The 24,894-nt window shown below is 43.8% G+C and overlaps 1 protein-coding gene across 13 annotated transcripts in view; it reads right to left on the bottom strand.

Moving 5' to 3' along the window:
* PPARD (peroxisome proliferator activated receptor delta) overlaps window positions 1-8,963 on the bottom strand; it is an 81,054-nt gene extending 72,091 nt beyond the window's left edge. For 7 of the 13 annotated variants that reach the window (XM_069238801.1, XM_069238798.1, XM_069238800.1 and 4 more), the window contains exon 1: window positions 8,848-8,904. The gene's annotated coding sequence lies outside the window, so the exon portion shown is untranslated. Of the gene's footprint in view, window positions 1-7,960; window positions 8,127-8,847 lie in introns of all 13 variants that reach the window. The other 6 variants (XM_069238799.1, XM_069238788.1, XM_069238794.1 and 3 more) reach the window with 5 other exon arrangements.
* Between the last annotated feature and the right edge of the window lie 15,931 nt (window positions 8,964-24,894).

Genomic DNA, 24,894 nt, shown 5'->3' on the forward strand with positions numbered 1-24,894 from the left:
GTGGAAGGATCACGTATGCCCTAGACCAGTGGTTCCCAACCTTCTGACTTCTGAGGGTCCTCACTTTATCAATACTGGAACCCAGAGACCCCCCCCCACTGAACCATTACTGGAATCTGAGGACCCAAAACTGAGTCGTTACTGGAAGCCAGAGACCCCGGCCTAAACACCGCTGATGATTTGAAATGCATAACAATATACAAAAAAAATACAGAAACAAGCATAAATCAAACAGACAAATGATACCACATTTTAATTTGCAAACAAATATCAATAAAAAAATAAAGAAATTAATTTTAAAAAGAAGGCTTCAGATTTTCTAAATTCAATTGAAGCCACACATTGCCCATACTATATTCTGTTTGATGCACCTGCACTGCTCCCACGAATCAATGTGAGGATACCAATTTAATTTTTTGCCTCCCATTACGGATCCCTTGACATTTGCAGTAAGTTTAAAAATTTTCAATTGTACATTTAGCCACTTTATTTATGTACACTTTTTTATTTTGTTAATATTATTTAATTTTCGAAGTAGTCACAGACCCTCTGAGGAGGCTTCGCGGACACCCAGAAGTCCCTGGACCACAGGTTGGGAACCACTGCCCTATACAGTCAGTCGCTGCGACCATCATTTTCAAGTTCAAGTTCAAGTTCAAGATCTTTTAGATACTGCATGCCTAAATTGTGGAGGAAAGTGTCTTACACGTTAGCCACAACATTTCTAAGAATATATACTTCTTGAAGTCTGGGGATGCTCAAATAATAAAAATGTGAAACTAAAAAAAAAATAAAAAAAATAAAAAAAGTGTCGTTTTTAGTCAAGTTATTCCTTCTTTTAGATCAACTGTGGAATCTAGAAAAGGGACGAGATTGACATTAAAAATTCACTAAGAAGAGGGTAAACCGACTCGCAGTTTACTTCCCAGGGAGCACTGCCACTCCACAGACAGGCGCCGAACAGTCTTTAGAAGGAAGTTTAGCATCTATTTGCAACGCCTGGGACAGACGGACAGTAAGAAGTGCTTCTAAGTCAGAAGGTTTGTGGTAACCACGTTCTGAAGATTATTAAGGGTGGAAGCTGCATTTCTGTCACAAGTACCTGCCGGTCACAAATTATCCAGCTCATCCTACTGGTAAGCCCTCGTTGCCTGAACACTGCAAGCAGCTTGTCTCTGCAACGGCAATCCCTCAGGTAGATAGCACGGCCACGCAACAACCAACAGGATTGTAATACAATCAGATGCGGAGATCGAGTGATGGGAAAAGGACTCGCAATGAACGCCTGAGAACAGAAAAATGCATCCTCTGCTACTTTAAACTCAATGAAGCCTCAATGAATTAGTCTGTTGGCGAGTTGACAATAACGGTAACATATGGCTTAGGGGAAAAAAACAATGATATTTTCATATGGGCATTCCAATTTAACGGCTACCTCTCTGGTGTTTAAAAAGACAGAAATGCACAGAGTACTTCACGTCCCTATGGCATTAAAATAACATTTCTTGAAACCCTTAATTCAATGTCATAATTTCCTCACCGTCCAAATTAAGCTACGCACTCCGGTAGCCACACTCTTAACTTCAATATATATATAGTTTTCAGTGCAAAAAGGATTAAGTAGTACCTCGCTCTTAAAAATACATTTGTTTATTTCCTGTATAATGCTATTATACCGACGGCCCTGTTTCAGTTAAAGAGAATCCCTTAATGCAATATAGAGAAAAAACACTAGCCAGTCTTTATTTGTAATACACTGAGATTCACAAGATTGAGGACACCTTAGATAAGTAATATATAAGACGTCAATAAATTTATATTTAGAAACAATTCAGTTGGGGGGGGAGAGAGGAGTGGGGCTAAACGATGTTTAGCATCATTAAATATGCTAGCAGAAAGGCAAAAATAACCTGAAATAAAAATAAACTAATCTTAAAAACCTTCGGCTTCTGCTGCAAGCCACATCAGTTATTGCAAAATTAAGCAAAAGGCGTAGGCTCTCACTTGATTTTCTTAGTTTGAAAAAACAAGCACTGGCAAAGCCAATAGGTTGACATCTAAGCGAGTTATTGGTTTTGTCCACGGTTCCAGCTATGCTGCACAACAGCTTAGTGAAATTTGGGAAAAAAGCACTATGACGCAGTCAGCAATGTCTGCATCAATAGCACTATTGTCACACCTGGTGGATGGGGGGCAAGCAATAAACAACAGAAGAATCAAGGACTGCCGATGTTTTTTGTTTTTTTTGTTATTAAAAAAAGCACTGGTTGTGTCATAGCTCTTTTTTGCTATGCGCGAGGGAGAAGGGCAATACGGACAATGGAAGGAGAGTGGGAGCGGGCAAGCAACACCACAGAGGGCGGCAGCGGGCAAGCAACTACAGAGAAGGTGAGCACACAACTACATGGAGCAGGTAAAAGGGTGACGGAGGGCAGAGAAGTACATGTGGGCGAGACCCTGCAATTACATGCGCTCTAATGCACCGTTTCAACAACAAAAACAAGCATTGGCAAAGCGAATAGCTATCGCCTGTGCAAGAGCTTTTGGCTTTCCATGTGTCTTTTATCCATGAAAATGCCCTAAAATATGTACATATTGTAAAGTACTTTACCATAGTTTCACTGAGAATCTGAAGCAGGGAGTGAAGCTGAACAGGAGTAAGCTGCAAACATGGTGCTGTCTGTGACTTGCTGGAGTGGGGGCAGTAATGGATAGTGCCCCATTAAACCCCACCATGAGAACGAATGGGCCTAATCTGAAGAAAAGTGCACAAACACAGACCGTCCCGCAGTCCACTCGCAGTCACTGCAGCCACTCTGTCTTGTAGTTATCTGGTTCCCCCTGTTCATGCCTCTCTAGGAGGCTGCGTCCCCTCTACCCAAAGTACCAGATGAGACCAAATCCTGTTCATACACAGCACAGCCAACAACCTGCGAATATTATGCTTTGTACCGCTCTGTACCAAAGCATTCACTTGAAACGATGATCGGAACGCAATGCGGTGTGTGTGTGTGAGGGGGTCCTCTCTCTGGCCAGGGAGAACTTGAGACGAGTAAAAGTAGCATAATCTACATTAAATCTACTGAAAATATTATCAAATTGGGCATAATCCACAAAAATAAATTTAGAAAGTTCCCTGTAAGAGGGAAGAGGCTGTCGAGGCATGTGAAGGGTGCGCCTTAGGGTCCTGGTGGACTTAATGCTCTTGCACAGGTGCACACTGTCGTCCACACAGGCACAGTGTGACAGTGACTCCCATACAAAAAGCAGCACCTGCTTCAACACATTTCGATGAAGTTCCTCAGCTCAGCCGCTTTTCGAAACATCACTACCCCCCCTCTAGGTACTGTCAATTACGTTTTTACTAGGCCTGAGCAGAGTTCTGCTAAACGGAACTCCGCGAAGTGCAGAAAAAACTCTGCAGCGCTACGCAGAGTTCTATAAGCGGCAGAGTGTGGTGAGTTGTGCTGCTCACGCCGATTTTTAACACCAGGAGCTTGTCCCGCTCTGTGAAATCAGTACGAACCGCACAATGCACAGCACAAGAGGGTGCTGCTTCTTTTTGATTGTGACCGCCCACGTTGAGACATGTCACTGGGAGGTGGTCTATTTGATTTTTATCGCTCCCCAACCTACAGTTGGCGAGCAAGAGGAAAAACTCTACTTCGTTCCGCAGAGTTTTGGGGAACTCTGCACAAAGTGGGCTAAACTTCACAAACTCCGCCGGCAGAGCAGAATTATCACCCACCCCTAGTTTTTAGACGAGCAAACCCAGCCCCAGATGTAAGTGCACATCCCCAAACAGACACTCGGTGAAAGCTGCACACAACTGTCTGTGACAGAAGACAGATCACAAGTACAGTACCTGCTGCCTTGGCTCCCCACCTCTCTGGGTCCTAGTGCTATGATGTTGTGGCATTTTCTTCTGTACGTCCTCCCCCTGTAACGCCCTCCTTTTACAACCTTCTACTTGCACCATCAGGTTAAAATGTTTTGCGGGCCAAAGTCCACTGTTTTATTTTTTTACTATATACTGCACAAACATATGGAGGGGATGTGTAAAAAAAAAAAAAAACTAAGTAACAGAAGGTAATAAAAAAGGTACGCCTCTTTTAATATGAGTATTTTCTCTCTGTCTCTTTTTTATGTTAATAAACATGCCCCCTGGTAGTCGGTCAAGTTTATTTCAGGTTCAGGTTCATGTTCAGGAAATGCTGGAAAAACACATTCTCCCTTGCAGTATTACCCCGGAAAGTAGCTTAAAATTATGAGAAGAACACATTTAAAAAACACAAAAAAACCATGATGCAGCCAGTGTTGTGCGCGTCAGAGTTTTTTCTCCTCAAGCAAATGGTAACAAGGAACACAGAGGTGCGTGTATGCGCAAGCAAGAATGGAGGGGATGGTTTGGGGGCAGCAACACAGAGAGGTGGTGCGAGAGGAAAGAAGCAAAACTGGCAAAAAAGTAACTGATTCACAATGTGAGCAGTGGAGAAACACCATCAATCCGTGCTTGTACTATGCACTAGAGAGAAGAAATAGGAGGTGATACCTGGCCTGCGCTGTCTAATTAGGAGGCAGAAAAGAAGAAGTGACACTGAAGGCAACAAATGATAAGCAATGGGCAGGCTCCGGCGCTTTTTGTAAACAACAGCGCCTCACAAGCGAGAGTGCATGCACTATTGCATGACTCACGCAGGCCTGAATCTAAAAAGAAGCCCTGAAGGCGCAAAGCAGTGAAGGTCACAAGTATTTGAACCATGCTTTAGTGGAGAGACAAACGCATTAAGAGAAAGTGCAGTTGGTGTGCGCTGACCAAAGAGAAGCAAGCAAATGACGATGAAGCCAATCAATGGTAAGCCAAGGGCAGGATTTAAGCCCACAGTAAGCTAACAAAATGTCTTGCAAGCAACAGTGCACGCGCCGTCTCTGGCGAGTCTTCAAAATAACAGACATGCATCAAATCCAACATTCAACATCGCAGGCTGGGGCGAAACAAGGATTTCTGTATGTTGAACATATATTCTATACTACTTCATCTGAGGAAAGAGAGGAGACTTTAGGCTCTAAATGGGAAACACATGTTAAAGATCAGCCCAATTACATCAGGATTATTTTAGGTGCAGCCAAAAGCCAACCATAAATTCCAAGACACATTCCATAGCTATGCCAAGAAGTCAGATTAGACGGAGCATACAAGAAATAAAACTGCAATAAGGCTGAGTGGGACAATGACAAGACTGGAGCAATGTGAAGTAAAGGTGCAGTTAATTCAGACAGTGGATATACATCATAATGCAAGGCCTACAAGAATCAACAGAGTAAATGCCAGAGACACAACGACGCTCAGCCTCAGAAGTTGACAACACAAAGCCAATGAGAATGAATTCTAAGAAAAGGTTTATACAGCATTCTGCATATTTGTAAAGCCCATGAGGCTCGGTGGGCCCAGTGTCAGCTCTTTACTAAGACTTATATAAATAAGGAAAAGTGTTGAAAGAAGTGGAACAAGGGGTGATGGTGTCAACCAAGGAGACTTTTTCACTTGAGAGAAAGAAGACTTATAAAAAGGATCAGACTGAAGTATCAGAGAGAATATGGGCATAGGAACTGCAGCAAACAATGAATAGAATTAACAGGAACTTAGAAGAATCTCTTAAAACAATTAAATGAAAACAGCAAATGGTAAACGTAATCCTGCACTAGTAATCTGATATGAAATTGCATGAGCCTTGCAATGCTGCATTGGAAATAAGTTGCATAAGTCTCTCTATCATCCTCATAAGCAATCATGTAGCAAAGTTAGACTCCAACATAAAAGTCAAGCACTGGCAAAGCCAATAGGTCTGGTGCTCGTTGTCAGCCTTTAGGCTTTGCCAATGCTTGTTTGGTTGTGGTTTTGTAGAATTTAATTGCTGGGAGAGCTAAGAGGCCTTTGCCGATATAAAACATGCATCTGCAATCTAATGGGTCTACCATTTGCTTGAGTTAGAGCTATCGGCGTTTTAAACTGATAACTGGACTTGTCTTTCCACATAAATTGGTCAACCCTGACTCATAATTTGGTATTTTCCAGCCACATAATTCCAGTGGCCCTGCATATAACTAAAACACGTCCATTTACATTCTTCCTATCTTCAGCCAAAAATGAAAATGTTGTCATTTAGCATCCTAATTTAAATCTCCCATGCTAATTCTCTGAAATGACTGATTAGGTAACAGTGTGACCAGCGCTCCAATACCAGTAATGGAGGGGTTTGCGTAGATGGCGATGTTTGTGCTGTAAGGGCCACGGCTGCGATGTAGCACGAAGGGGAGAGACAAAAAAAAATAGTTCACCCTTGCTGAAGTGTATCGGCAATCTTGCAATTATCCATGTAACAGGGTCAGTCTGCAAGGTGGTAACAAAACCACCCCAAGGCGGGACAAGCATAAAGCAATTACCAATGACATCAAGGGATTTTTGAAAGGCAAGCCCACAAACAAGTGAAAGTGATGAGCGTGAGGTGGGTGTGGTTAAAAGCCCACAATACTTACAACAGGTCAAAGCGCTTGTACGAGCGACCTAAACAAAATGACTAACAACAAAACAATTTTTTGGGTCTCAAATGGCATATATCATCATTGTAATACACATCACAGAACGAAACCACTTACGCTCTATGTGAAGGAGCAGAATGCTAACACTGTCCCATAATTTGGTAATCAGAATTAAGATGTACATGACATTAACATACATGGAGATGGCTAGCGTTTATGTAACTTTAGCAAAATCAAAGGTCCTGCCTAAAGCCAGTCCTACTAAAACGAGGTTCATTTATAAAAATCATAAATATCATGCAGAAATTTCAAATGATCATACACCAATTTTTCATAGAAATAAGACCAAACAAGTCTCAACATGAATTGCCCACCCGACCTCAAAATTAAAGGTGGAAACAACTGCAAGAGAAGAAAAAAACACACTCCCAGTAATTGGGGCCAAGCCTCCGGAACGCCCCGAGACTCGTCCTCCAAACATCCTTTGTTTCATTAAACTTTAGCAATCACATATACTCCCACATAACAAAAACAAAATTAAAGCACATGTATGTAAGATGTCCCATAGCCTCAATCCAAACCCACATACAGACACCCTCATCTAGTTAAAGGCAGCTACATCAGCGTTAACACAGAAAACAATAAGAAAAATCAAATGCATGTAGGCATTCTTTTTATCTAGAGTATTTCTGCTGTCTTAGGATAACTAACCAAGAAGAATGTAGGTGAACACTTTAGGCTGTTGAGGGTATCCTATAATCTTTCTCGAGTGGACATAGAAAAGACCCTCCCGTTATATAACTTTTCATCAAGGCGTAAGAAAACGAAGTAAAATTACTTCTGACGCCAGATACTACTGCACTAATGTGGATGGTTATATACTGAATGATAACATGCCGTTCCTCCTGAAAGCAGTTTTCGCAGAAAACTAAACAACCCATTTAAATAACTCTTGCGACGGTATGACACTGGAGGGGGTCCCATCCTTCCGCTTCACTCCTTGCATCCATATGTGGTCGTTAGCACATTCCTTAGCAACCACTAAAGGCTCTTCTGCAGTAGGTGGCGTCTCCCACTCACTTTACACCAATTTCCTCCCCCAGTTCTCTCTGCCTCTCCCAAGCCGGCTGTCTTGTACACATTGGTCTTTGTATAGCTTGAGAAGAACGCAACGTTGTATACTATGTGGGGTGTTAGGAGTCGATCGACATCGTATACCTCAAGCGGACTTGCAAAGGGTTTTCAGCACATCTCACCCAGCTCTGTGGTCAATCACTCAATCGACCTCAGTACAGGGTGATGCGGAAACTTATCCGCCATACTCCATCATCATTTCTGCACGGCATTATCGCGTTACTTTCGTTTTTTCCATGACTGCCAGTTACAGCGCCCCACGAGTTCATAAACCAAGTGTTGTTACCTTCTTTCAAGCTGCAAGCTACAAGGTACTCTCGAAGGCTCACTCAATTCAACTGTCCCCACCACATGTATGCCGTATCATTATATTAGGAGCCACCTCGTTCCTCTCTTTCTTTAGCCAACGACAGTGTAATTTCTCAAATCAGTCCACCCTCAACTGCAAAAGACTGGAAATATACAATTGTTCAAATCTTCACCACATATTTGGTTCTTATATACTGTTAACGCGTTAGTGCTTTAGGTCTAGGATTGCATACTTGAATCAGGTATTACCGAAAGGGCTCCATACTGCTTACTCGATCCTGAAAAGTCCCATGTGGTTCCTCCACTTACCCCCTCGCGATCCCCTAGTAGTTACTCAATGACCAGTTGCCTACTCCTTCATTACCCCTCGAACAACATTCCTAGGTGCCATTACCTACCATCGGTGTTCCTCGTTAGCGTTTGTCATTCTCCTAAAACCCAATCAATACCCCATCTTTTTATGCTGCAACAATCCCAGGATAAGTGCATCTCTCATGCCATCCCATATAATAGCTACTCCATCCCCTCCTCCTAATGGTCCATCAAAATCAATGACCCTCTACCTACATCTGAAGGTGCATATATGCCTTCCTGACCCTAAATCGCTCACTGCCCTCAGTTACCTTACAACATACTTCGCCCATCAACATTTCAAAATATATTCAAACATCAATAAGGAATTGGATACCCTGACCACTATAATCAAAAAGTTTGAGAGCTCGAATGGGACCCATTTCGGACCGAGAACGAGAACGTACCGGATAACCATTAAGACCTGTAACCTATTTGCCAGTCTAAAACGTGGACTCAATTTCACATCCGAGAGCTCTGTGAGTATAATGTGATCGACTGTTCAATACTTACACGGACCATCCGTGAATTCAGACCCACGTCCGCTGATGATCTTTTAACGGATGTCATTTGTCCTTAAAAGTGGGCACTTCCGGATCGCGAAACAACCAATCACAGGGCAGAACATAGTCTGGGAGTCGAATGAGAGTAGGAGGTACACCTAACGTATTAAGTGACATAAGATTGGGACATCGGGAATCCCTCTACCAATCCTGATCCGACACACAAAATTCAGAAAAGCTGATTGGCTGGTGCCGAACTTGCATTTGTTCGAGCCGTCCTCTTTTAGGGCGAGTTCGGCGTGGCTGGAGGTCTAGGTCTGTAGGAGTGTAAAATCCTCGGGCTGGCTGGGCGAGTTATACTGCAGCTGAGGGGAGAGAAACATGGGAGGAAAGGGAGGTGAGGCAGCGTAGGGTATGTCCATGGGTGATCAGAGTGAGCCACTGATGTTATCCACATTCCTGGCGTCCAGGCTTGGGATGACACCAATATAGGGTTAATAAAGTCGATCGGTTCTTCGTTTCCTTGTCAATATATTTACTAACCCCTTCGCTGCCAGGCCTTTTCCCCTTCTGTGCCGAGCCTTTTTTTGGTTATTTAGGGCAATTCGCGCTTAGGCCCTCAGAACTTTTTCTCCACATAAGCTACCCATGTCAAATTTGCATCCGTTTTTTCCAACATCCTATGGATTCTAGAGGTACCCAGACTTTGTGGGTTCCCTTGAAGGAGACCAAGAAATCAGCCAAACTACATCAAAAAATTATTTTTTCTTAAAAAAAATGGGAAAAAAGGCTGCAGAAGAAGGCTTGTGTTTTTTTCCCTGAAAATGGCATCAACAAAGAGTTTTCAGTGGTAAAAGCACCATCTTCCCAGCTTTTAGGAACAGGCAGAGTTGAAATAGAAAACCCAATTTTTCAGCACAATTTTGACATTTTACTAGGGCATACCCCATTTTTTGTGCTTTCAGCCTCCTTCCAGTTAGTGACAGAAATGAGTGAGAAACCAATGCTGGAGCCCAGACAGCTAAACATTTCTGAAAAGTGGAAAAAAATCTGAATTCAGCAAGGGATCATTTATGTACATCCTACAAGTGTTTCATACAGAAAATAACAGCTGAAATAACAGAATATTGAAATTGAGGTAAAAAAACAGCCATTTTTCTTCACATTTTACTCTGTAACTTTTTCCTGCGATGTCAGATTTTTGAAAGCAATATACCGTTACGTCTGCTGGACTCTTCTGGTTGGTATATAGGGCTTTTAGGTTCATCAAGAACCCTAGGTCCCCAGAGCCAATAAATGAGCTGCACCTTGCAATGTGTTTTCATTCTATACCGGGTATACAGCAATTAATTTACTGAAATAAAAAAAGTGAAAAGAGGTATCAAGAAAACCTTTGTATTTCCAAAATGGCCCCAAGATAAGGTGTTGAGAAGCAGTGGTTATTTGCACATCTCTGAATTCCGGGGTGCCCATACTAGCATGTGAATTACAGGGCATTTCTAAAATATACGTATTTTTTACACACTGTCTTACATTTGGAAGGAAAAAATGTAGAGAAAGACAAGGGGCAATAACACTTGTTTTGCTATTCTGTGTTCCCCCAAGCCTCCCGATAAAATTGGTACCTCACTTGCATGGGTAGGCCTAGCGCCCGCGAAAGGAAGTGCCCCAAACACAACGTGGACACATCACATTTTCACAAAGAAAACAGCTGTTTTTTGCAAAGTGCCTAGCTGTGGATTTTGGCCTCTAGCTGAGCGGGCACCTAGGGAAACCTAGCAAACCTGTGCAGTTTTGAAAACTAGACACCTAGGGGAATCCAAGATGGGGTGACTTGTGGGGCTCTGACCAGGTTCTGTTACCCAGAATCCTTTGCAAACCTCAAAATTTGGCCAAAAACACACCTTTTCCTCTCATTTCAGTGACAGAAAGTTCTGGAATCAGAGAGGAGCCACAAATTTCCTTCCACCCAGCGTTCCCACAAGTCTCCAGATAAAAATGGTACCTCACTTGTGTGGGTAGGCCTAGCGCCGACAACAGGAAATGCCCCAAAATACTTCATGGACCCATCACATTTTCGCAAAGAAAACAGAACTGTTTTTTGCAAAGTGCCTAGCTGTGGATTTTGGCCTCTAGCTCATCCGGCACCTAGTGAAACCTATAAAAACCTTCGCAGTTTTGAAAACTAGACACCTAGGGGAATCCAAGATGGGGTGACTTGTGGGGCTCTGACCAGGTTCTGTTACCCAGAATCCTTTGCAAACCTCAAAATGTGGTAAAAAAAACACCTTTTCCTCTCATTTCAGTGATAGAAAGTTCTGGATTCAGAGAGGAGCCACAAATTTCCTTCCATCCAGTGTTCTCCCAAGTCTCCCGATAAAAATGGTACCTCACTTTTGTGGGTAGGCCTACTGCCCGCAAAAGGAAATGCCCCAAAACACTCTCTGGACACTTCACAATGATCAAATACAAAACTACCTGTTTTTGCAGGGGTGCACCTGCGTGTTTGGTCCTGGGCTCAGCAGCCATCTAGGGAAACCTACCAAACCCAGACATTTCTGAAAACTAGACACCCAAGGGAGTCCAGGGAGGTGTGACTTGTGTGGATCCCCCAATGTTTTCTTACCCAGAATCCTTTGGAAACCTCAAAATTTGGCCAAAAAACACTTTTTCCTCTCATTTCAGTGACAGAAAGTTCTGGAATCAGAGATGAGCCACAAATTTCCTTCCACCCAGCGTTCCCACAAGTCTCCAGATAAAAATGGTACCTCACTTGTGTGGGTAGGCCTAGCGCCGACAACAGGAAATGCCCCAAAACACTTCATGGACCCATCACATTTTCCTAAAGAAAACAGAACTGTTTTTTGCAAAGTGCCTAGCTTTGGATTTTGGCCTCTTGCTCAGCCGGCACCTAGGGAAACCTAGAAAACCTGCGCAGTTTTGAAAACTAGACACCTAGGGGAATCCAAGATGGGGTGACATGTGGGGCTCTGACCAGCTTCTGTTACCCAGAATCCTTTGCAAACCTCAAAATTTGGCCAAAAAAACACTTTTTCCTAAAGGGTTTCTGTCCCCCTTTGGGGCAGATTGGCCTATAAGAAATACACCGATCTGCCCCCAAGGGGAGCAGAAATGGCCTAAAATAAATGTACCCCTCCAGGGGAGCGACCCATGCCTAAGGGGTTCGCTCCCCTTGCGTGAAATTGGCGCAAAAAAAAATCCCTGGTGCCTAGTTGTTTCTGCCCCCCTTTGGGGCAGATCGGCCTAATAGAAATACGCTGATCCGCCCCCAAGGGAGCAGAAATGGCCTAAAATAAATTTGCCACCTGAGGGGAGCGACCCTTGCCTTAGGGGTCACCCCCCTTGCGTGAAATTGGCGCTAAAAAAAAATCCCCAGTGCCTAGTGGGATTGCCTAACAAAAATCGGCTAATCTGCCCCCAATGGGGGCAGAAATGGTCTAAATACGATTTGCCCCCGAGGGGAGCGACCCTTGCCTAAGGGGTCGCACCCCACCTCTAAAAAACAAAACAAAACAATAAAAAAAAAAAAAAAAAAGATCCCTGGCACCTAGAGGTTTCTGCCGCCCAGGGGCAGATTGGGCCAACAAAAATTGGCTGATCTGCCCCCAAGGGGGGCAGAAATGGTCTAAATACAATTTGCTCTCCAGGGGAGCGACCCTTGCCTAAGGGGTCGCTCCCCACCTCTAAAAAAACAAAACAAAACAGAAAAAATAAACAAAAAATGATCTCAGGTACCTAGAGGGGGCAGATTGGCCTAATAACAATAGGCCGATCTCCCCCCGGGGGGGGGGGGGCAGAAATGGGCTAAAATAAATTTCAGGGCTTCCCCTTCCATCCCTGCTTTGGGGGGTGGGAGGGAAGTAGCGCTCCAGGCCGAGGACGTAACGGTTACGACCTCGGCACAGGAGCACTGTGCCGGTGGACGTAACCATTACGTCCCCGGCACAGAAGGGGTTAAGTTGAAGTAATTGTTATAAATAAAGTACAGAGACACACGGAAACACAACCGGCATGGTTACATCTGTCTCTGACACTCCCGCAAGATTCCAATTCCCACGTCAGTGCTGAGTTATTCCATTCCATCCACCCGCTCCCCGATCCCATAATGTATACAACCATCACTACACCTCCCCTTTCTTTCCTTCCTCACTCCATTCAAATTTAACTTTGTTATTAAGTAACAATCTCATTTGATGAGTTTTGCTAGAAACATTTTCTAAACATTTCGAATAACATTCAGCTAATCCCAAGAAGGATCTCAATTCATCTTTTGATTTATGGGATGGAGCATTCACAATAGCTTCCACTAACTTTTTTTTTTTAGGTTTGATACCCCCTTGATTTATCTCATGTCCTAAATAAGTCACCTTCCTCTGTGCAAATTTACATTTGCTGCTCTCTGCGGTCAATCCTGTATTTTGTAAATACTCGAAACATTCCTCAACTCTTTATCATGATGTTTCTTGCTACTTCCCATAACTAAAATGTCATCCTGAAAAAATGTGACATTAGGTAAATGTCCAAATAACTGCATCATCAACCTTTGAAAAACGTCCGCTGCTGACGCCAACCAAAAGGCATATGTTTGAAACGAAAACAACCCCAGGGAGTACAAAACGTTGTTAAATGCCTACTGTGATACTCTAACCATTCTGATGTTTCTACTGGCTCTATAATTTGAGAATTTTGTAATCTGTCCAATTCTTTCTTTACTTCCTCTCTTACAATAAATGGAATGTTACGTACTTTATGAATTTTGGGTTTTGCACCTTCTTTGAGTCTGATGCGATGTGTGAATCCCTTCAATTGACCTACTTTACCATTAAAAATTCCAGGAAATTCTTGTAATACCCGTTTTTTGGAGCCTCTTCATCACACATTACTAAATCTTGCTCCACACTGTTGGGATCTAGAACAATATGAAGTTTATTTTGGTCTTTCCAGCCTAAAACTGACAGACACTCCTTAGCCACATATAACTTACACACTGCTTGTCGGTGTTTACACTTACAAACCACCAGTCTAAAGCCAATTATGTCTATGCTGTGTCCAGTGTAACTTTAAGAAGAAATGTCTGGAGGTTCTAATCACTTCCCTATACTGTTCACAAAATACTTTTGCCGCGTGTTTTTAGAAATAATAGTATATGGAGAACCAGAGTCTGCTGCAGCTTGTAACATGATTCCCCCAAACGACACCCAACACACATATTTGTTTGAAGTTTGTCCTGAAATGTTCAGTACTGCACTTTTATGTCCCACTTGCTTATAATTCACTTCTTTATCACTCTCTTCTGATAATTCTTCCGCTACATCTTTAATACATGCTACTTTGCTATTGGCTTTCTTCCTTTGTTTTTTTCTGCAAACTCTTGCAAAATGACCAATTGTACCACATTCTAAACATTTTGCATTTTTAGCTGGACAACCATCAAATTTTGCAGAGTGACACCTACTTCCACACCGGAAACACTAATTCTTAGTTCTATCTTACCAGTCTGTTTTTTTATTTTTTGTTGAAACGTGATATTTTTCCTTCCTAGAATCATTATCTCGTTTTGCCATGAATCCTTTGTTTTGCTTCCGATCACTTACCCTGGCAACTATTTCTTCTATCCTCTTATCTTGTGCCAACGTAATTTATGAACATCTTAATTCTGCTTTCTTTACCAAAGCAATGATATCTTTAAGACTGGATTAACTTTCAATCCACAATCTTTCTTATATAGATTTGTTTTTGGTATACATTACTATTTGATCACACACCAGTTCATAAAGTAAACCAGCACATTTACATGAGCTAGCTTATTGTTTCAAAGCAGATACATAGCTTTCTATGTCCTCATATTTTTCTTGTTTCCTTTGAAAAAATGCATGATGTGTAACTGCAATACAAGATACAATATTATGAAGGTGAAAAATTATCATTTAAACCCAGAATTGCATCCTGAAACACGTCTCCATCACTTCTTTAGCATTTTTGTAATTGGTTGTATATGCAAAGTCCCTCAGGACCTAAACAGTGCATTACAATCCTCTTTTTCCTTTCAGCAGTGAATGAAGAATTGCTATCTTCCAAATTTGCAATGTAATTTAAAAAATACTCCTTCCACTCCTTCCATTGTACAGCTGGTTCCCCCAGAGATGCTAAAAATTCCTTTGGCACACTCAGTTGAAGGGGAAGTAACATCCCCATACGTGTAGAATATCCACTTGATGACATGCTATAGTCAATTGCCACAGCTGTCAAACATAAATATTTTTATTATTGAACCTGTCACTAATTATATTCAACGTATCTCGGTTTTCTAATAGAATGTGCAGATTTTTTTCCAATTTCCTTGAGGAAACCGATTAATAGTGACAAATACCAACACAATGTTCAACTGTATTGCTAATATGCAATAAAAATGTTTGTCGGTTTCTTATTCCTTCAAAATAGTTGTCACGAAAAGAAAATGAAACACGTATTCAGAAACAACAATCAAGATGGCCGCCGTGCATCATCCAACACTATTTTCTAGTGGAAGTAGGGCATATCCTACGATCCTGTGCAGTACAATGTAGTCGCGAGAGCAAGCACGTGAATACCAGTTCCAACGTTCATGAAGCTCACGCTGAGTAACAGTCTGCTCTCACAGTTAAAAAAAACAGGACGAAAATATAGGTAAGAAGCGCGTGCACCTTATAAAAATGTCCAAAGTCCGTGAATAAATGCAGAACCCCCCAAAAAAATCACTTGCCCTTATGAAGTAGCTGCCGATAACGTACTATTTCACTGCGGTCCTGTTTCATGAAGATCCACGATCCTGCTCGTCGCCATTTCTGTCATGAATATAGTCAATGGGTTCTTCGTTTCCTTTTCAATATATTTATTAAGTTGAATTAATTGTTATAAATAAAATAGAGAGACACATGGAAACACAACTGTCACGGTTACATCCGTCTCCGACACTCTCCACAACATCCCAATTCCCACGTCAATGCCGAGTCATTCCATTCCATTCCATCCACCTTCTCCCCGATCCCATAATATATACTACAACCATCACTACACCTCCCTATGACTACTCCCTAGCTCATCTAAGTTCTGCAGCATAAGAGCCTAGCCAGGTTCGATTTCTCATGGGCGGCGCGCATGCACGTGACATTGTGCATATCGCATATTGCATGGCGTTCACACACCTGAGGGCTTCGATGTTCTTGAGACTTTCAGGAGTGCCTTTGCACTGGGAAACAAAACATATTATGCATCCTTTTTGTCTTTGTAATGTTTGGGCTAAAATTTTTTTTGCATTAAAGGCATTCATTGTAGAAGCCTGTTTTGCCCCATTTATTTCCTTCTAATACATTTAGGGGGTCATTCTGACCCTGGCGGTAAAATCCGCCAGGGCCAACGACCGCGGGAGCACCGCCAACAGGCTGGCGGTGCTCCCATGGGCATTCTGACCGCGGCGGTACAGCCGCGGTCAGAAATGGAAAACCGGCGGTGTACCGCCGGTTTCCCGCTGCCCTGGGGAATCCTCCATGGCGGCACAGCTTGCTGCGCCGCCATGGGGATTCCGACCCCCATACCGCCATCCTGTTCCTGGCGGTTTTGGCCGCCAGGAACAGAATGGCGGTATGGGGTGTCGTGCGGCCCCTGGGGGCCCCTGCAGTGCCCATGCCAATGGCATGGGCACTGCAGGGGCCCCAGTAACAGGGCCCCACAAAGATTTTCAGTGTCTGCCATGCAGACACTGAAAATCGCGACGGGTGCAACTGCACCCGTCGCACCCCTTCCACTCCGCCGGCTCCATTCGGAGCCGGCATCCTCATGGAAGGGTGTTTCCCGCTGGGCTGGCAGGCGGCCTTCTGGCGGTCGCCCGCCAGCCCAGCGATAAACCCAGAATACCCGCGGCGGTCTTTTGACCGTGCAGCGGTATTCTGGCGGTCCCAGCCAGGCCGGCGGCTTCCGCCGCCGGCCGGGGTCAGAATGACCCCCTTAATCTTAGAATGGAAAAGTAAGTGGTTTATATTTGAATCATATTTTGACAATTGAAAAAAATAGGGGGTCATTTTGACCTCGGCGGTCTTTTGAGAAGACCGCTGAGGGACCACCGTGCTGAAGACCGCCAGTGGTGGCGGTTTTCCACTCAGCATATTATGACTACTGGCAGCTCTCTGTCCTTTTTCGGACGGAGAGCCGCCAGCAGCCATACTGGCGGGCGGCGGGGAAGTGGAGGTTGTTCCACCTCCACCGCCACGTCAACAGAACACCGCCCACCGAATTACGTCCTGTGATTCGGCGTGGCGGTGTTCCGTTGACGGTGTGGTGGCGGCGGAGCAGCCCCCATGGATCCCGTCCCCTCCCGGAGGATCAATGGACCAGGTAAGTTGATCGTCCGTTAGGGGAAGGGGTGGGGGTGGGGGGTGTTGTGTGTTGTGTGGGTGCATGGGGGTGTGCGTGTGTGTATGTAGAGGGGGTGTGTGAGTGCGTGTATGCTTGCGGGGGTGTTGTGTGTTTGGAAATGAGTGTGTGTATGTCTGTAAGTATGTCTGTATGGATGTGTGCGTGTATGTCTGAATGTGGGTGTACGTGTATGACTGTGTGTGGCTGTTCACATGTATGTTGATGTGTGTGCGGGTACGTGTGTTGGTGGTGCCTGCCTGCGTGCGTGTCGAGTGTGTATGAGTGATGTGATGTTGGAGGTAGGGGTGGGGAGGGGGTTCCTGCCACCTTTGGTGGGTGGCAGGGGTGGTGGGGGGTGTGGGGGAAGGACTCGGGGTGGGGGAGACCCCTATCAGTGCCAGGGAAGGAATTCCCTGTCACTGATTGTGCTTACCGCCATGGATTTCATGGCGGTTCCAAACCCCATGAAATCCATGGCGGTCAGCTGGGTCATAATACCGCCGGGCTGGAGACCCAGGTCTCCCTCCAGCCCAGCGGGTGGAACGGAGAAGTGGCGGATGACCATGGCGGTAACCGCCATGGTCATAATTGTAAAATATTTAACGCCAGCCTGTTGGCGGTAAGACCGCCGCTTCTCCGCCGTCTGCCAGGGTCGTAATGACCCCCTTAGTCTTTTAATTTTTACTTGTGATGAACCAGGAGTTTAAAAAAAAACAAGTAATAAGAGCACACGTCGTAAAGCAGGCCGAGGAATTCTGTACAGAACATATGTACGTGTGCATAACAGTAGCAGGCGTTAGCAAAAGACAGATGATGAAGGAAAAATATATACGGACTATGTTCACAAGAATAATGTGTACATTTAATACAAATACACCACTTCCATGCCTGCACTCCCTGTATAAAAACTTGTCTCTAATTTCCTTATTATATCTGAGTTGTGATGTCTATAGTGTCCTATAATAAAGAAATTAGTTCCCTGTTCAATTGTAATAACTCATTACATTTGAGTTCTTATGTAACAGTTCCTGTTGCCAGACATCCCACCCAGGGCGAAAGGCAGGTCACAGAGCATAATTACAGGTGCAGTTTTAAGAAGGGATAGTGGATCTGGCTTTTCCTTCTGATATGTTTTTCTAAAATAAAAAGAGATCAGTAGAAAGATATTTGTACTCGTATGTTACTGGTACTACGAGTACTTTCCTCCTGGCAAACCTTCATTCCCTGGCAGCTCATAAACTGGATATGTATCTGCTTCCAAGTGAGCTTTCACCTATAGGCTTCTTCCTCACTGAGACTTGGCTCCATGAGGGACCTGCCTCTGACATTGCTTTAGCTGTACCTCATGGTTTTCTGATAAATAGGCTCGAGAGAGACACCTCTAGAGGTGGAGGAATTACTATTATCTATAGAGACACACTAAAGGTCACTTCATATCCTTTGCAGCTAGCGAGCTGTGAAAGTATGTATTTTTCCATTATATTGAATCCTCAGTTTACCTTTTCAGGAGCCTTGATCTATCGCCCCCTTCCCTCCCCTCCTCGGTCCCCCTGAAACTTTTCTACACTAATTTTCAGAACATATTGCTGATTTAATTTGTACAAAACCCAACTTTACGGTGTTGGGTGATTTCAACGTTCATGCAGAGGACCAGAAAATTGCTCCGCCAGATCCTTTCTCTGGTATATGGATGCGCTAGAGCTAGTTCAGTTAGTTAAGGGTCCCACGCATGTGAAGGGACACACGATCAATTTAGTTTTTACAAACATTGAGGGCTTGACCTCTATGCCTCCCCTCCCTCTGGCCTGGTCTGACCACCTCCTAATAACTCTTAAGCTAGCTACACCCATTAGTAGAAGATCTACTCAGACTACAATTCAACCCTTCCGACGCTGGCACAATCTCAAGGCTAGCTCCTGGATTAATACCCTGGAGAAGCTGAAACCCTCCCCCCAGGGACAATATTGCAAGTCTGCCAGAAACATTTAATGGTTGGATTACTAATGGTTTGGATGTGCTGCTTCTGTATTCTACCAAAGTTGGAGGACATCGCAGGAAAGGCACCCCGTGGTTCTCTTTCCACATTCACCATCAAAAAAGAGAATGTAGGAGACTGGAAAGAAGGTGGCGAAAATCCTATGAATATTCCTTAAAACAGGAATATAGGAGAGCTATCAGGACTTTCCATTTGGAAATTAAATCAGCCCAATCTATTTATTATGCCTCTAGAATTGAGCAAGCATCAAACTCCCCTAAAGAGATTTTTCAGGTACTCAAAGAAATTGTTCAGCCACACCATATCCTAATCTAACGGAGGCCTCCCAAGAACACAGTAACAACCTCACATGTTTTTTTCAACAAAAAGTATTAAGCATCTATTCGACCTTTCTGGCAGCTGCCACTCAGTTTTCTGAGTTGATAGGTAAGCATACTGTATGCTCCATTTCCTTCCTGGAATTTTCTCCCCTCTCTAAAGACTCAGTCATGAAATCGCTTGCGACTCTTAAATCAGGCTCTCCCCTTGATGCAGCTCGCCCCCATGTGCTGGCATTAGGTGTCTCTGTCATTGCAACTGTTATTACCAATCTCCTGAATTCTTTATTGTCCATGAACATAGTTCCGGAACAGTGGAAACATGCCATTGTCAAACCACTGTTGAAAAAACCCAACGTAGACGCCTCCCTGCTTAATAATCACCGACCTATCTCTTTGTTGCCTGTTTTATCCAAAATAATTTAGAGGCATGTCAATACTCAATTATCTTGCTTCCTGGAAGATAACAATATCCTTCATTCCACACAGACGGGCTTCCGATCCCTTCACAGCACAGAGTCAGCTCTGATTGCAGTCACAGAAGAGGCTAGAAGATGCCTTGACCAAGGTATTGTGACGGCAGTCATTTTGGTAGATCTGAGTGCTGCCTTTGACACTGTTGATATTGACATATTACTTCAAAGAATAAGAGAGGTCGGAATCTCGGGTGTTGGCCTGGGATTGCTCTCATCATTTTTGGAGGGCAGATCGTTTCAGGTCCTTGACCAGTCTTTCCTCTTTGACCTTCTTAAGAGCAGTTGTGGAGTGCCACAGGGGTCCTCTCTGAGTCCTACTTTATTCAACATTTATATGTTACCTTTGTCAGAGATTGTTAAGCTGTTTGGGCTTTCTCTGGTGTCGTATGCTGATGACACTCAGTTGGTAGTCTCATTATCTACAAACACCAGCGCCAACTGTTCATCACTTGCCCCCTGCCTCCAAGCAGTGGCTTGATGGATGTCCCAAAGTAGGCTTAAGCTTAATGACGATAAGACTGAGGCAATGATATTAGGACATCACCCACATCTGAGATCTAATCCTTCTATTTTGGAGGGTTTGGGAAATCTTCCTCCCTCTAAGGAACTCATTAAGAGTCTGGGAGTTTGGTTGGTTCCTCAGCTCACTATGGCATTTCATGCCAATAAGGTCTCCTCTACTTCTTGTGGTCTGGTTAGGCTTTTGAGGAGGATTTTTAAAATCCTACAATTTGTTGCCAAAAGACTTATTGTTCAGGCCCTTATCATCTAGCGCTTAGATTATGGTAATGCATTGTACATTGGATCCCCCAAATATGTGATCAGAAAGCTGCAGGTGGTGCAGAATGGCTCAGCCCATTTGCTTCTAAACATACTGAGATACAAATCAACCAAATCAGTGATTTCCTCTCTCCACTGGCTCCCAGTTGAACATTGTATAAAGTTTAAAACCCTACGCTGTGTTCACAGAGCCCTGTATAATAGAGGTCCTTCCCTGCTTAGGACACTAGCTTCCTTTTACATACCTGCTAGACAGCTTAGGTCCTCGACAGCTGCCCTAGCTCTCATTCCTAGATTAAAGAAGTCTAGATGGGGTGGATGTTCTCTTGCTTACTGTGGGGCCAAGTTATGGAATTCTCTACCTCTCAAGCTTCGCCTCATCACCCATGAATTTTCCTTTCAGAGTGCACTAAAAACTTGGCTAATCAAAGCATAATCCCTAAGCCCTCAGCGCTGGGAGGCCTACTGGTAGCCATGCACTATATAAATAACATAACATAACATAACACGTTTTAATCTGACATGCATTAAACTGATTCTAATATCTTTCTGGGTAAACTTACTAGCTGCTTTTTGGTGTGTTTAATTTCACAGCAGAGGTTCTGCTTTATTCTTAATGTCTGCAATGAAATTAAAGAGCAAGACAAAAGACTTTAAAAATCTGTGGTATGGCAGATGGTGTGTTAAGATATTTTAGGGAATAATATACCACCTGTCGTACATAAAAAGGATATTGTAGGTCACCTCAAAATCCTATGGCCTATCTAAGGAACTCTGCATTCGGCTTCGTTCCTTTTCCGTTCCTTTACCCTCACAGAACATCTCAGTGACTTGCAATATCCTTCTAATGTAACAACCGAGGGTACTATCTCCCATATATTGTTTATCTCTTTTTGGACAGGACTTGTTCAGTCATGGCAACGTTCCTAGTGTTGCTGACCTCAGGCTTCTAATGTTCAGTACAGGATGTTTTATGTTTGACTAATCCCCACAAAGGCCCATGCTTCCCCAGTGGTCTTTTTTGTCGACAGGCGTGTTATACCTGGTGACTGCAGGTGTTTAACACCTTCGACCTTCAAAAAATGCTCTCAACCCACCATCAGTTTGCTTTCCAGGATGGGTCTCTGGTGGCTTTTTAACTTTAGAGCACACTGCAGTACAGTTGACTCCTCTAGCATCATATGCATATCAATTGACGTGGACTTCTTTATGATTTTTCCTTTTTTCCACTTCTCTCTATGTCTGTTGGCAACCCTTCTGTCATTTGTTTGACTTGTATATTACATCACTGCAGATATGAAACCCAAATTCTGCTGCAGCTTAAGAGCAACTGTGTGGAATCCACAAATATGCTTGGGGTGCACTTGGGGAGATCCATGTTTCAGTAGAAGTCTGACCTAATTGTAAAGACTGAGGTGATGGTAGAGCCAGGCTGTGGTGACATGCCAGTTGTCATGGTTCATGCCATGTGCCTTTCCACCAAGTGAAGAACCTAGTAAGTTATCCTACACAATGAATCACAGTAATGGTTTGTAGATAGAATTACATTTGTTTAGTTCTAACATATGTTCATGGTTGAACTTGTAACTTATAACTCATTTAAGGCTGTATGCAGACCAATGTAGGTTTTGTCCAGTAAAACAATGTCTTCTGCGTACTGCAATATTTGAAGACAATTTTGTATCCTGGATGCCTAAGTATCTCACATAATTTAATACATCACCAGTATCATGTAAATAAAGGTTAAAAAGTACTGGAACCAGAACACATGCCTTTTTGGGAGCTCTATTTTTCCTATTAGTATTTACATCTGTGACTGTTGCAGATTTTGACTTTTACCCAGGTATCTGATTATCAGGACAGTAGGAACAGTAACATTTTGAATTTGGGGCCTTTGAACTCTCTGCATTTGAACTTGACTATTGCCCACAGTCTGAGCAACACCACTGTTCTGCACCAAATTATTTACATTACTGAACGAACACTCCCTCTTCCAGTGCCCGAAACTACTGAAAGCATGATATGGGCTCAGCTTCTTCATTGACTGAACATCAATGACATTACCACTCAGATTTATCTGATCAGGTCCTCTACCTCTAAACTGAGGCGCACTTTTGACCTGCTGTTACATACCTGGCATCCCTCTAGTGTTCACCATCACTTGTGGACTCTGTGCTCACAGTAAAGCTGATAGATAGAGAGAAACAGAAGTATAATAAAAACAAAGGCCCTGATTCTTACCTTGGCGGGCGGCGGAGGCCGCCCGCCAAAGTACCCCCGCCAGAACACCGCACCGCGGTCGTCAGACCGCTGCAGTGATTCTGGGATTTCCACTGGGCTGGCGGGTGACCGCCAAAAGGCCGCCCGCCAGCCCAGTGGAAATCAACCTTCCCACGAGGACGCCGGCTCTGAATGGAGCCGGCGGAGTGGGAAGGTGCGACGGGTGCTGTTGCACCCGTCGCGTATTTCAGTGTCTCCAAAGCAGACACTGAAATACAAAGTGGGGCCCTCTTACGGGGGCCCCTGCAGTGCCCATGCCATTGGCATGGGCACTGCAGGGGCCCCTAGGGGCCCCACAACACCCCATACCGCCATCCTGTTCCTGGCAGCAGAGCCGCCAGGAACAGGATGGCGGTATGGGGTGTCAGAATCCCCATGGCGGCGCAGCGAGCTGCGCCGCCATGGAGGATTCTTATGGGCAGCGGAAAACCGGCGGGAGACCGCTGGTTTTCCTCTTCTGACCGCGGCCAAAGCGCCGCGGTCAGAATGCCCTGCGGGGCACCGCCAGCCTGTTGGCGGTGCTCCCGCCAACCCTGGCCCCGGCGGTCCATGACCGCCGGGGTCAGAATGACCCCCAAAATGTCTTTGTTAACGCCAGACCTAGTTAGGAACCCAATTCTTAAAGAAAGTCACAAAATTGCACCCATGGTCTTTGAATTAGTGGCTTTCATGTATTCACAAGAACCTACAGAAGTAGACCAGGAAATCATACTCCTAGAAAATATTTGTAAACAATATTTTAGCACAAGCAAATATGCGTGTGTACATTTGTTCATGTGAAAATCTATTGAGCGTTTACAAGTTATTTCCTCCCAACCACTTTTTTCCCAACCCTGGAAGAACTTCTGCTTCTGCCATTGTCAGGAGTAAATTTCCAACCTTTCTCATTATGGGAATAGATTAGAGAAGAGCTGGCAAAAATCCTTAAAACAGCAAGTTAGTAGGTTTACAGACTCAAATACATTTTGGCCCTGGAACTATTGCTTACTGCTTTTTCTAGCCCCAGCATGTAGATCTGTGGAAAGGTGGCAAAATAAGGAAATTGCTATAATAGGGAGTAAAATTGCAAGTATTTAAGCCCTACTATAGAGGTAGCCGTGGCATTATCAGAGAAGCTATTATCAGAGCTCTAACGTAATGAGATTGCTGCATTAATTTGTTGCCGCACTACATGGCACCAAAGGGGCAAGTGGATTTTTATTACAGGACAGGTAGATTTAAGAAGAAACCTGTCCCAAGGACAAGTAGATATTTCATTAAATTCTACACCCCTGCCTCTCTACTGGTTCCTCCCTCAATCTCGGGTAATCATTTGTGAATGACAATATGTGACTTCTGCTGCAAGGGACACGTGCATACCCTCCATCTGGAATCTCTCTCATTGGTAGCATTTTTACACTCCTCAGCTTGATTTGCTCCAGCCGGAGGGAAATTCTGCTTTGGTTTATTCTGATCTCTTTTCTTTGCCCACCTGCCTTCCCATGTATCTAATGCTCCCCATTTTCAAATGTTCAAAATTAACTCTTTATTGAGCATTCTCAACCCGGGTGATCTCATGTTTGTAATGTCTTTGGAAGTAAATTCTAATCTGTAATTCTGTCTTAAAGGCTTTGACTTCTCGAAATCCACTTTATATTTTTCAGCCAATTCCACTAATTTCTCATAAGCCTGTCCTGCACGACTTTTGACATCTTTGCACATGAAGCTCGATACTTCTTCACTGTATGTATCCAATCTTTCCAGGTCAAGTATTACCTAAATAATTCATTTAATTCTAATTTTAATCTGAGCACGTT

The sequence above is a fragment of the Pleurodeles waltl genome, chromosome 6 (genome assembly GCF_031143425.1).
Source record: "Pleurodeles waltl isolate 20211129_DDA chromosome 6, aPleWal1.hap1.20221129, whole genome shotgun sequence".
Classification (NCBI taxonomy): domain Eukaryota; kingdom Metazoa; phylum Chordata; class Amphibia; order Caudata; family Salamandridae; genus Pleurodeles; species Pleurodeles waltl.